Below are 13473 nucleotides of genomic sequence, written 5' to 3' on the forward strand. Positions count from 1 at the left end.
CCGTCTCCGGAGTTCACTCAGACTCACGACCATGAAGTCCGTGATGCCATCCAGCCATCTCATCCTGGGTCGTCCCCTTCTCCTCCTGCCCCCAATCCTTCCCATCATCAGTCTTTTCCAATGAGTCAACTCTTCGCATGAGGTGGCCAAAGTACTGGAGCTTCAGCTTATATATTTATTATCACATCTGCTTAAGAACAGAAATTACTCTTTTTGCTGAATAAACAGTAATTGCCTGCCGTCTAATCCCAAAGCACCTCACCCCACCACAGCCATTTTTATATTCCCTGCCCAACCTCAGAGAATGTGATTTGTACATCTGGAGTGGGACCCGGCAGGCTACATTTTTTTCTTTTTAATCTACATTACACACACACAAAAAGTTCCCTAGTAGATTTATTTCCCAGGTGGCTCAGCAGTAAACAATCTGGAGGAGATGCTGGTTCCATTCCTGAGTGGGGAAGATCCCCTGGAGGAGCGCGTGGCAACCCACTCCAGTATTCTTGCTTGGAGAATTCAATGGACAGAGAAGCCTGGCAGCTTACAGTCCACGGTGTCGCAGAAAGTCAGACACAAATGACGCAACCGATCACGTATGCACACACAGCAGATTTAAAAGCAGTTGTCCTTACCCGAGGACTTCCCAGGTGGCATTAGTGGTAAAGAACCTGTCTGCCAATGCAGGAGACATAAGAGACATGGGTTCAATCCCTGTGTCTGGAAGATCCCCTGGCGGAGGAAATGGCAACCCATTCCAGTATTCTTGCCTGGGGAATCCCATGGACAGAGGAGCCTGGTGGGTTACAGTCCATGGGAGTCACAAAGAGTCGGACATGACCTAGCGGCTGAGCACCACTTACCCAAACAGCTGCGCTTGCCACCACGCTGCTCTCTACTGCAAAAAGAGCCACAAGTTCCAAATCTCGCGAAAGTTTTCCTTCCTGAGAATTTGGTACAAGTCGCGCGAGAATGGCTCGTCCGTTCATAAGGCTGCATGGGACGCAAAGGTGAGGCGCCCTAGAAGGGTAAGAGGTCCATGCTTCTAGCATGTTCGTGCTGTGTGTGGCTTAAGACTCGGGTTGTAGACGCTCACACCAGGCTAGTGGTCTGGCAGGAACGTTGACCTTAGAGGTAAGTCACGTGATATTCCTCCCAAGGCTGCGAGTTTACTTAACCTGTGTTTCACCCAGGTTTCTCATTTTCGACTTCAGGGCCTGTGAGGCGCCGACTTTGCGGTCTAGGGAGAGAGACTCGACGGTCCCTGTGACAGTGTGTGCGCGCCTGCGCGGTGTGTGTGCGTGTGTGTGCGTGTGCGCGTGTGCGTGTGCGCGTGTGCGTGTGCCTGCGCGGGTGTGTGTGTGTGTGCCTGCGCGGGGTGTGTGTGTGTGTGTGTGCCTGCGCGGGGTGTGTGTGTGTGTGTGTGCCTGCGCGGGGTGTGTGTGTGTGTGTGTGCCTGCGCGGGTGTGTGGGTGTGTGTGTGTGGCCTGTGAGGCGCCGACTTTGCGGTCTAGGGAGAGACTCGACGGTCCCTGTGACAGTGTGTGCGCGCCTGCGGGGGGGGTGTGTGGGGGGGGGGTGGTGTGCGGTGCAGGGAGAACCTCACAGATCGAATGGAGACTAGTGTTGAAGTAAAAGACACCCAGGGCTGAGGGGCTTTCCAGAGATCCGAAGCTGACGCGGGGAAAGAATCTGAGGCAGTAAGATGAGGGCATGGAAAGAGTGGAAGAACCGGCGATGGCCACAGTAAGCATTTATAAGTGAGAAAGAAACGCCAAAAGAGGCGTATCATGAAGCAAACCAAGAACGAGGATTTCAGCCCCATTATTTCAATTATATTTTATGATGGGGGCCCACTTTGTATTCCAAATAGGGTGCCTGCAGAATTTGGCCTTTCTTGGAAAATCTGATTGTGTGGTGGGCTGCAGTCCATGGGGTCGCTAAGAGTCGGACACGACTGAGCGACTTCACTTTCACTTTTCACTTTCACGCATTAGAGAAGGAAATGGCAACCCACTCCAGTGTTCTTGCCTGGAGAATCCCAGAGGCAGCGGAGCCTGGTGGGCTGCCGTCTATCAGGTCGCACAGAGTCGGACACGACTGAAGCGACTTAGCAGCAGCAGCAGCAGCTAACGGCAAATAGACTAGAGCCAACTTTTGCAGCAGAAAGACAAACTGAAAATGCCCTGGTCCAGAATTTTACCTGAAGGTAGGCCACAGTTTGGTGTAAGGAACAGTATTGAATGCTTTTTTTTTTTTTTTTTTTTTTTGCTTAACTCTTAACATTAGGCTAACTTTTCTCCAAAAAGCCATTTGCAGTTTTCCCATTTGGATCTTAGGTCATCTGGAGATGGCATTTGCTATGTTTCAAACCCACCTTTTGCCCTGCCTTTTTCTCTCCCATTTCCATCTCCACAGCTTTTTCTCTTATCTCCATGCAGCTAGTTTTTGAATGGCTCCATCTGTTGGTGCATGCTGCTCCAGTTCCTGCGCTAAACATCAGAGTTGAAACAGTTTATCACAGCTTCAGCCTGTCCACCTGTTGAGAGCTGGCTATTAAATTTCATTGCCTGTGTCCCCTACTGTCTGGTTTTCTAGGACTGCGGTCCTGCAGTTTTAAATGTCAACACTTTTTTCCATGGAGGAACCCTCCTGCCTTAATCTCACTTTTCATCTTTTTAAACACATGGCTTCTTTCAAAGCTTTTTCATTCTATTTTCTGAATATATCCATTAGCCAGGAAGAATTTGCAGGACTTTAATTACTGTTTAATGAAATAGGGATGCTGATAAATGTTTAAAATTATATCATGCAGGTGTAATTATTTCTATTTTATTTGATCACACTTTGTATCCTGAGGAAGGTTTTTTTCCCTGATTATATGTTACTGTGTGTTCTGGTTTCTCTTGTCCAGGAGTGATGGTCCAACCCACCCTTCTACAGAAATCTTTCCAGGTGCCTTTCCCAGTGGATGGGAGTCTATGTTCTGCACCCCCAGGACCCCAGGAACCCTGGAGAATGGAAGCTGGAGAGATGGAGAAGTAGACCCAACACAGAAGAGGACCATCCCTCACCACCATCACCAGCCTCCCTTATGGTGTGCTTCCGGTACATTATCTCATTTAAGACTCACTTAGTCCTGCACCTGAGTTAGCCTTGGTGTCTGAGAGGAAGTTGAAGATCAGAGACATGAGACACTTTCAAAGGTCATGTGTCAAGCAAGTGGCTGAGTTAGAGCACAATATTTTTGAGTTCTAAATCTGTGTTTTTCCCCGTATCCCAGAGTTTAAGGACTTCAGGTCCTGGCTAGGACCAGCATCTGTGCTTGCTTGCCTGTGCTCCTTTAGTCCCTCCAGAGCCATTTTTAGTACAGTAGTCCCCACTTATCCCTGAGGGATAAGTTCCAAGACATCAGTGAATGCCTGAAAGTCTGGATGGAACCAAACCCTGTATATACTATGTTTTTTCCAATACATACATACCTATGATAAGGTTTAATTTATACAGTAGACACAGTAAGACGTTAGCAGCAAAACTAATAATAAAATAGAGCAATTATAGTATACTGTAATAAACATTATGTGAATGATTCTCTTTAAAAAATATCCTCTCTTTTAAAAAATGCCTTTTCTGTCTTAACTAAGCACTTAATGCACATTATGGCTATAACTTCTGCAGCTTCAGGTGCAACAGCAAAACCAGCACCCTTTTCCTTCTTCATAATTTCACAGATAGAAGATTGGGTTTTACTCTAGATCTTAGCAACCTTAGCATATGACTTTCTTTTCCCCTTAAGTTGAGAATTTTCTCCTTTTTTACTTAAAGGAAGCACTTTACAGCTTCTCTATGGCATTTCTGAATTGCTAGTATCACTACTCTTATGCTTTGGGCCATTAACTAAAAGAAGGGTGACTTAAACACAAGCACTGTGATACCAAAACCGTCAAACTGATAACTGATAACTAAGTGACTGAGGGCAGGACAAGCTGGACAAAGGCATGATTCACATCTTGGACTGGATAGAGCAGGGCAGGGCAATATTTCACTGCACTACCCAGCATGGTGTATAGTTTAAAACTTATGAATTGTTTGTTTCTGGAGTTTTCTGTTTAATATTTTTGGACCATGTTTGAGCATGGGTAACTGAAACCTCAGAAAGCAAAACCATGGAGAAGGGAAGACTGCTGTATCAGCTGCGGGGTAATAATAGTATTAACAGGATACTTAATGAGTTATCAAGCTTTCTAGAAAGTGTTAAGAGAAAGTTGGGTGTGTCGTTTTACTGGTGAATAATATAAATTATTTTAAAAATTAAATAGAAAAGGGATACATTAATGGTGCATGTCATGCAATTAAATGCCCCTAACTTTAAAAGACAAAATGCAAGTTCAGGACACTGATTTTAGAAGCTCACATCAGGCTGGCCCCCAAAGCTACTCTGAAGGCCCACATTCCTTCTCTGCTACAAAGTCTAATAATGTTGAAAATTGAGAAACATTGTTTTTGCTTAAATACCTTCTTGAATGGATTATATTTCTTTTTGCTAGTGATTCTGCCATTTCCTTGAAGGTGGGGACTGAGGGAGAGAAGTAAGGATCTAAGTATTCCCTTGTGTACAGATGGAAGTGTCCAGACAAAAAGATGGTTTTACAGTGTTTACAATTTGTGGTGCTGCCCTTCTCTCACAACTGTATGTTCATATTTAACGTAGATGTCAGCATTGCCTTCGAAGGTGGTTGACCTAGTTGTCAGTCACAAAGTAAGACCGCAGCCTAATAGGTTATAAGCAGATTGTACCTTTGAAAGGCAGTATTTGAAGAGTATGTCATGTAGAAAAGAGACGAATCTTCAGGGAAGAAAAAATAAGGTTGGCATTAGCGTTTGGAGCTTAGGAAAGTCAAAGAAGGAACTTTGACTTCTGGTCTGTTTCTGAAATTTAGTGTGACTCTCTAACAGGACTGGAGGACTGGAGTCCATTCCAGAAAGACAGAGAGGTTTTGAAGTTGATATCCAACTGTCTAAGATGATGTGGATATGCTGATGTTCAGAGTCAACTCTTGAGTCGAAACCTTTTGCTTCATTTTCTCCATGTTAAGCGATCAGTGTTATTTCTCAGTAGTCCCAGTGGTTTTCGTTCTGAGGCTGCTGCCCGGTCTCTTGGGACATCAATATTTATGATGGTCAGTGCCCATATTGTTGCTCCTGGCACAAATTAGCACCTTCTTTAAGCTCATCAAAAATAGATCCACTCTTCCTGTGATGAGTATCATTGCCTTTGTGCTTAAAATTATAAATGGCCGCTTTAGTGTATGTGCTATTTTTCTGACAAAATTCTAGTGCAAAAATGAAACTAGTTTGTTAAGTGGCTATTGTAAAAGAAATCTAAAACTCTTAGATAGCAAAAGTATGGATTTCGTTTCTTTGCTTGTTTTTTTACTTTTCCTCATATTTTATTTCAAATATGTGCTTAAAAGTTCAATGGTTCTAAATGGCTGAAAGTGAAAAAGATACCAGTCTAATTGATCTCTTTTTATACCTGAGTCCCACTACCCAGAAGCAAAAATATTCAACTCTATTAGCTATTTGTTCAGGTATTTATATTAATATTTCTAGATGTCATGTTCACATTGTGGTTTGTGGATTTAGACATTCAGATGCCATTTGTTGATTTATTCCTGTAATTTATTAGGGTTTAGCCAGAATGCATGTCCACTTGCACATTTCTTCTCTATATTGCCAGTATATATACTCTGGTTAAGTCAGTACTCAGTATTTTTGTTTATTGCTGAAGTAACTGACCTTACTGAAATCTACTCTCAAACAGTCAATTCCAGTTAGTGAAACATGGCTTTGTTTAGTACATTGCAAATGTTTTTTTCTTTTCTATGTATTTATTACAAATTCATCCAGAATGCTTTCATTTTTCACACATTGTCCCAAACTTTCTTGCATTATCCAGAGTTGATCCTTTGTTTCATGCATCCTGTTTACTCATTTCTTGGTTTGTTCCACTTCTTAATAGAGTACATCCTTCAAAAGTTTTCCAAGAAGAAAGGTAGTGAAAAGGTACCTGTCATTCTGTTTATTTTAACCTTGGGTTTGAGTGATTTGGCTGGGTATAGAATCCTATGATAGAACTGGTTTTTCTTCAGAATTTTGGGTGCATTGTCTTTTAGTTTTCAGGAATTCTGCTAAGAAGTCTGAAAACATTACTTTTGATCTTTTGTGGTTTACGTATTTCTAGCTATGAAGGTTTTATTTTTCCACTTAATTAATAATGTTCTGAAATGTCATATAATATGTCCTGGGGGAGGTTGTTTTTCTGTTCATTGTGGCAGACAGGCAGAAATGGTCCCTGTCAGCAACATGTATGGATGTGAGAGTTGGACTGTGAAGAAAGCTGAGCACCGAAGAATTGATGCTTTTCAACTGTGGTGTTGGAGAAGACTCTTGAGAGTCCCTTGGACTGCAAGGAGGTCCAACCAGTCCATTCTAAAAGAGATCAGTCCTGGGTGTTCATTGGAAGGACTGATGCTGAAGCTGAAACTCCAGTACTTTGGCCACCTCATGCAAAGAGTTGACTCATTGGAAAAGACTCTGATGCTGGGAGGGATTGGGGGCAGGAGGAGAAGGGGACGGCAGAGGATTAGATGGCTGGATGACATCACCGACTCTATGGACATGAGTTTGAGTGAACTCCGGGAGTTAGTGATGGACAGGGAGGCCTGGCGTGCTGCAATTCATGGGGTCGCAAAGAGTCGGACACAACTGAGCAACTGAACTAAACTGAACAGTGAGATATTTTGTTATTTCTTTAATTCCTCCCACACTTTACCTCATTATTTCTTTATGATAGTTCTACTATAATTTTTTATAATTTATTTTCTATTTTCCATTTTTGGCTTTCTTGCTCATGTTTCTAATTTGCCTCCATTTTATTTTAGTAATTTCTATAATTTTTAATATTCAAGTTCAATTTTCATTCTCTAAACCTCCTATAAAAAGTTGTATTATATTTTTGTTTCATGGATATAATATCCTTTCTTATCCCTTTGAGGATATTAGAGGTATTGTTGCTCATAATCTTTCTTTTCCTGTTCCTTTTATATAGTCTCAGTTTCCTCTGACTTCTTTTTAATTAGAAGCTCTTCTCAATTTGATTGTCCCTGTGTGTCCATTTATATTTAACAGTGAAATATTAAAGTTATGATTAAAAGGAAAAAGCTCTGCATACCTGGAAAAGATTTATCTACTGGTAGAATTCACTGTAGAGCAGTTGGGTTTTGAAAGAGTGTATCAGTTTCTGGGTCTTTTTGTGTTATGTTGGTCATCTCTATAGGAAAACCCTTTAATATTTTGCCTGAAGTGTATACTTGGCTGCTAACAGTCTGGGAAGCAAGAGTAAGAGAGCAGGCTTTCATTTAATGCCATTTCAGCCTTTTGTTCAGCCTTCTCCATTGTTCTTTGTGTTCTTCAGTCAGTGGATTCTTGTCATTAACCTTTTCCTGCTTTGGTTGGAAGGTGGGAAAGGTAGTAATTAGTTAGCCATGTGGAGTAGCAGAGGGTACTTGAAGGTATAAGCTCTCCATTTGTAAACTTTGAAGCATTTTCCCTGTTTTAAGCCCATCTACCATTTCTAGACCAGTTGACTCTAAATTCTGAAAATATATAGGGCATCTCAGCTCTAATTCTCACCAGAAAGATTTTCCTCTTGAAGTACTTAGTTTTTCTATTCTAGTTTTCTCAAGTAGGGTCTCCACTCTTCAATCTGCATACTATCTCCCCAAAAGGTATGGATATCTCCAGTCCACTGCTGTGATGTTGCCTACCTCTGCCCCCACTATTTATGTATTTTATTTGATTACCAGTGTTTTAATGTGATTTTAGAGAGGGATCATATTAAAAATCCTGTGTTAATTCTTAAAATTCTGTTTAAGTTAGGCACCATGGTTTGACTTGAAGGAGTTTCTTTTCTACTAATTAGGGGATGATAAGAGACATAAAACATGCCCTGTGTATCTTTATTTATTTATTTATTTTTCCTATGTATCTTTAAATTTTTATTATTTGAGATCTGCCAATGGCACCCCACTCCAGTACTCTTGCCTGGAAAATCCCATGGATGGAGGAGCCTGGTAGACTGCAGTCCATGGGGTCACTGAGAGTTGGACATGACTCAGTGACTTCACTTTCACTTTTCACTTTCATGCATTGGAGAAGGCAATGGCAACTCCAGTGTTCTTGCCTGGAGGATCCCAGGGACAGCGGAGCCTGGTGGGCTGTCGTCTATGGGGTCACGTAGAGTTGGACATGACTGAAGCAACTTAGCATAGCATAGCATAGCATAACTGTGACTAAGTGAAACTATTTTTGCTCTAATCTTCAGTCCTTAACCAATCCTCAATCCTTAAGTCCACTAAAATTTAAATACTGAGTAAGGAAATGACCGCCACCCAACCCACAAATCCCAAACCACACCAAAAATTTCTGTGAACTATTCCCTGAGGTGAAAACACCAACACATCTAATTTGATTTACAGCTCATCCTGGTTCTGAAATCTAGGCATAGTCTAATTCATGTAGTAATAAAAGTATGGTATTTCATACCAATATGAAATATATGGCACTAACTTAGCTGCTGGGAGAAGGCAATGGCAACCCACTCCAGTATTCTTGCCTGGAGAATCCCAGGGATGGAGGAGCCTGGTGGACTGCCATCTATGGGGTCGCACAGAGTCGGATATGACTTAAGCAACTTAGCAGTAGCAGCCGCTTAAATGCTGGCTCAGGAGTTAAAAGGAAACGTTTATTAGAAAATGGAAAAATGAAAAGTAACTCATAAATAGTAACCTGCAGTAACTTGGTGCATGCGTGCTAAGTTGTGTCTGACTCTGTAACCCTGTGGACTATAGCCTGCCAGGTTCCTCTGTCCATGGGATTTTCCAGGCAAGAATACTGGAGTGGGTTGCCATTTCCTTCTCCAAGGGAACAGACCAAGGGATTGAACCTGTGTCTCATGTCTCTTGCACTGACAAGCAGCCAGGGGTAGGGGGTGGGATAGGGGTCTTTACCACTATCGCCACCTATAGGTACTGCTGACCTAAAAGCAATTGGGTATATTTGACAAGGAATTAAAAGAGAGATATGAGCTAGTTAAACTAATTGGTTAATTTGAAAGTGGAAATGAAAAGAGATTAAATAGAACTCAGAAATGTGGTACAACATAGAGTCAGCATAGCTGATTTCTTTTATACTGAAAATGTAAGAGATAAATATGAGACAGTCTTAAGATCCATTAAAACTCAGTCTTTTGGAATAGATCAAATTAAGAGTATGACCTTCACCTCTAAAGGTAAAGTTACAATATCAAAGTGAGTTAAGAAGCCTCAAAGCAAAAATAAGAATAAGGGCATAGCATTATAAGAAGAGGGGCACAATGTTTCTGGAATAGCTCACCAGCTCCAGGGTAATCTAGTTTAAAGCTAAAGATATGAGGACCAAAAAAAAAAAAAAACCAAAGAAGCACAATTTATGTGAAAAACATGTTCTTAAAATGATCTCTGGCACATGGAACTTTCTGGAATGGAATGCATGAGAAATATCTTACATTTTGAGAGTTTGCTGTCAAATATATCATGAGGCTGTATTTAAATATCCTGTAACTGAGTATTGGACACCTACCCATCATGTGTAGAATAATGAAAGTGAAAGTGGCTGACTCTCTGCAACCCCATGGACTGTATAGTCCATGGAATTCTCTAGGCCAGAATACTGGAGTGGGTAGCCTTTCCCTTCTGCAGAGGATCTTCACAAACCAGGGACTGAACCCATGTCTCCCACATTGCAGGTGAATTCTTTACCAGCTGAGCCACCAGGGAAGCCCAAGTACACTGGAGTGGGTAGCCTGTCCCTTCTCCAGCGGATCTTCCCAACCCAGGAATTGAACCAGGGTCTCTTGCATTGCAGGTGGATTCTTTCTTTACCAACTAAACTATCAGGGAAGCCCAATGAGCAGAATGAGGGCTGGGAAAGTTGTGCACTTGTAAGAAGAGTGGGTTCCCCAATACCCACTTCAGAGACAGCCAAAGAGGAGAAAAAGGAAGACCCTACAGACTGGGGCCAGGGATCACAAAGAACAGTGGACAAGGAACCTCTTCCCAAGAGAAAAGTCAGGACTTGAGCATGGGAGCATTCTTCATCCAAAAGAGGGCCCTTCACAGTGTTGTCCTTGCTAGCCATGAAAGGGTTACTTTTCATGTTTTACATAAGTTATCTTGAAAATAACTCAGAAAACTGATCTTATAGAAACTTTTACAATTGAAAGGTCTTTTCTCAGTTCTGTTATATAAACCTTGGGTAATGCTTATTTTGAACTTCAGTGAGATTCACTGTAGTAATTGAAGTGTTATTTCCTGGAGATGTGTTCTGTCACTGATTCCTCCAGTGATAAAGAACCTGGTATACTGAGCTATGACAAAGTTAATTCCAATATATGGAGCTGATGATAATGAGAGTAATCCAAGAAAGTTAATAATTTAAAAGAAATTTAATATTCTTTGGATATTTGTTTGACTTTTACATGAAGATGTTATTAAGAGTCTGATTTTATATGGATAGCCGGTAGATACATGAAAAGATGCTCAACATCACTAATGATTAGAGAAAGGCCAAGCAGGGTGATGTTGAGGTACTACTTCATCTTTAAAAAGTCTGTAAGTAGCAAATGCCGGTGAGGGTGTGGAGAAAAGGGAACCCTTCTCCATTGTTGGTGGAAATGTAAGTTGATGCAGCCATGGTGGAAAACAATGTGGAGAGTCCTCATAAAACTAAAGATAGAGCTACTATGTGACCCAGCAATCCCACTTCTGGGTGTATATCCAAACAAAACTCTAATTCACAAAGATATATGCACCCCTGTGTTCAAAGCAGCACTATTGACAATAGGCAAGACATGGAAACCACCTAAATGTCCACTGACTAAATGGATAAAAAAGATGTGGTGCATATATACAATGGAGTACTACTCATCCATAAAAAAGATCATGATCCAGGAATTTTTGCCTTGGAGTAAAGCAGACTAAGTGAAGTAAGTCAGAAAAAGACATACCATATGGTATCACTTATATGAAGAATCTAAAATGTGACACAAATGAACCTATCTATGAAACAGAAACAGAATCATGGACATACAGGACCAACTTGTGGCTGCTGAGAAGAGGATTGGGAAAAGGATAAAGTGGTAGGATTAGGAGATGTAAGCTTTTTATGTATAGAATGGAAATAAACAACAAGGTCCTACTGTATAACACAGCAAGCTATATTCAATAGCCTATGAGTACATCATGAGAAACGCTGGGCTGGAAGAAGCACAAGCTGGAATCAAGATTGCCGGGAGAAATATCAATAACCTCAGAGATGCAGATGACACCACCCTTATGGCAGAAAGTAAACAAGAACTAAAAAGCCTCTTGAAGGTGAAAGAGGAGAGTGTAAAAGTTGGCTTAAAGCTCAATGTTCAGAAAACGAAGATCATGGCATCTGGTCCCATCACTTCATGGGAAATAGATGGGTAAACAGTGGAAACAGTGTCAGGCTTTATTTTGGGGGGCTCCAAAATCACTGCAGATGGTGATTGCAGCCATGAAATTAAAAGACGCTTACTCCTTGGAAAGAAAGTTATGACCAAACTGGATCAGTTCAGTTCAGTTCAGTTGCTCAGTCGTGTCTGACTCTTTGCTACCCTATGAATCGCAGCACACCAGGCCTCCCTGTCCATCACCACCTCCCGGAATTCACACAGACTCAGGTCCATCGAGTCAGTGATGCCATCCAGCCATCTCATCCTCTGCCGTCCCCTTCTCCTCCTGTCCCCAATCCCTCCCAGCATCAGAGTCTTTTCCAATGAGTCAACGCTTCACATGAGGTGGCCAAAGTACTGGAGTTTCAGCTTTAGCATCATTCCAACCTAGATAGCATATTCAAAAGCAGAGACACTACTTTGCCAACAAAAGTCTGTCTAGTCAAGGCTATGGTTTTTCCAGTAGTCATGTATGGATCTGAGAGTTGGACAGTGAAGAAAGCTGAGCACTGAAGAATTGATGCTTTTGAACTGTGGTGTTGGAGAAGACTCTTGAAAGTCCCTTGGACTGCAAGGAGATCCACCCAGTCCATTCTAAAGGAGATCAGTCCTGGGTGTTCTTTGGAAGGAATGATGCTAAAGCTGAAGCTCCAGTACTTTGGCCACCTCATGCGAAGAGTTGACTCGTTGGAAAAGACTCTGATGCTGGGAGGGATTGCAGCCAGGAGGAGAAGGGGACGACAGAGGATGAGATGGCTAGATGGCATCACGGACTCGATGGACGTGAGTCTGAGTGAACTCCAGGCATTGGTGATGGACAGGGAGGCCTGGCGTGCTGCATTCCATGGGGTCGCAACGAGTCGGACACGACTGAGTGACTGAACTGAACTGAATTGATATAAATCATAATGGAAAATAATATATTAAAAAGGACTGTATATATATGTATAACTGAATCACTTTGTTATATAGCAGTAATTAACACAACATTGTAAATCAACTATACTTCAATTAAAAAAGAATCTGATATTAACAAAAATTGTATACTTCTTTCTGTCAAAAATAAGGAAGTTTTACATGCGTTACATATAAAACATTTTTTAATGTTTGTATTTCTTTCATATCACTTTTTTTCACCCACCATTTGTATTTGGATAGTGTTATTCTTTAACAATCAGCCAAAATAAAATTAACTTACATGAATATGTGTGTGCATGCTAAGTTGCTTCAGTTGTGTCCGACTCTTTGTGACTCCACAGACAGAGGAACCTGGCAGGTTCCTCCGTCCATTGGATTCTCCAGGCAAGCATACTGGAGTGAGTTTCCATGCCCTCCTCCAGGGGATCTCCTGGACGCAGGGATTGAACCTGCGTCTCCTATGTCTTCTCCACTGGGAGGTGGGGTCTTTACCACTCACACCACCTGGGAACCCCAACTTACATGACTATAATTATTAAAATTATGTTAAAATTGTGTTTTAATATTGGTTTCTAGCTTTCACACTGAAAACTGTGGTTCTTAAGATCTGCTCATCCTCACTTTTTATAGTGACTTTTCAAACCAGGCATGATTTGTGAATAAAATGAAAAATATTAAGTATTTGCATATTAACATAAACTTTTTTCCCTGAAAATATCACCATGGCATGCAGGAAGTCATGTGATTTTAGGATATCTGTGGATTATAAGTTCTGAATTCAAGTGACTGTTGAAGGGCTGCTTAAACTGGTGGTGCTATACTGATGTAAAACTCCTCTATAGAAATTGACTATTGCTAGCAAGAGTTTTCCTTTTTAATTAACATACTTGGATTCTACTCAGCAGGACCAGGCCCAGGTTATATTTTCCCGTCACTTAGAATTCTGCTTGGAAACCTAAGTTTAAGTCTGTGATGTTCTC

The sequence above is a fragment of the Capra hircus genome, chromosome 22 (genome assembly GCF_001704415.2).
Source record: "Capra hircus breed San Clemente chromosome 22, ASM170441v1, whole genome shotgun sequence".
NCBI lineage: Eukaryota > Metazoa > Chordata > Mammalia > Artiodactyla > Bovidae > Capra > Capra hircus.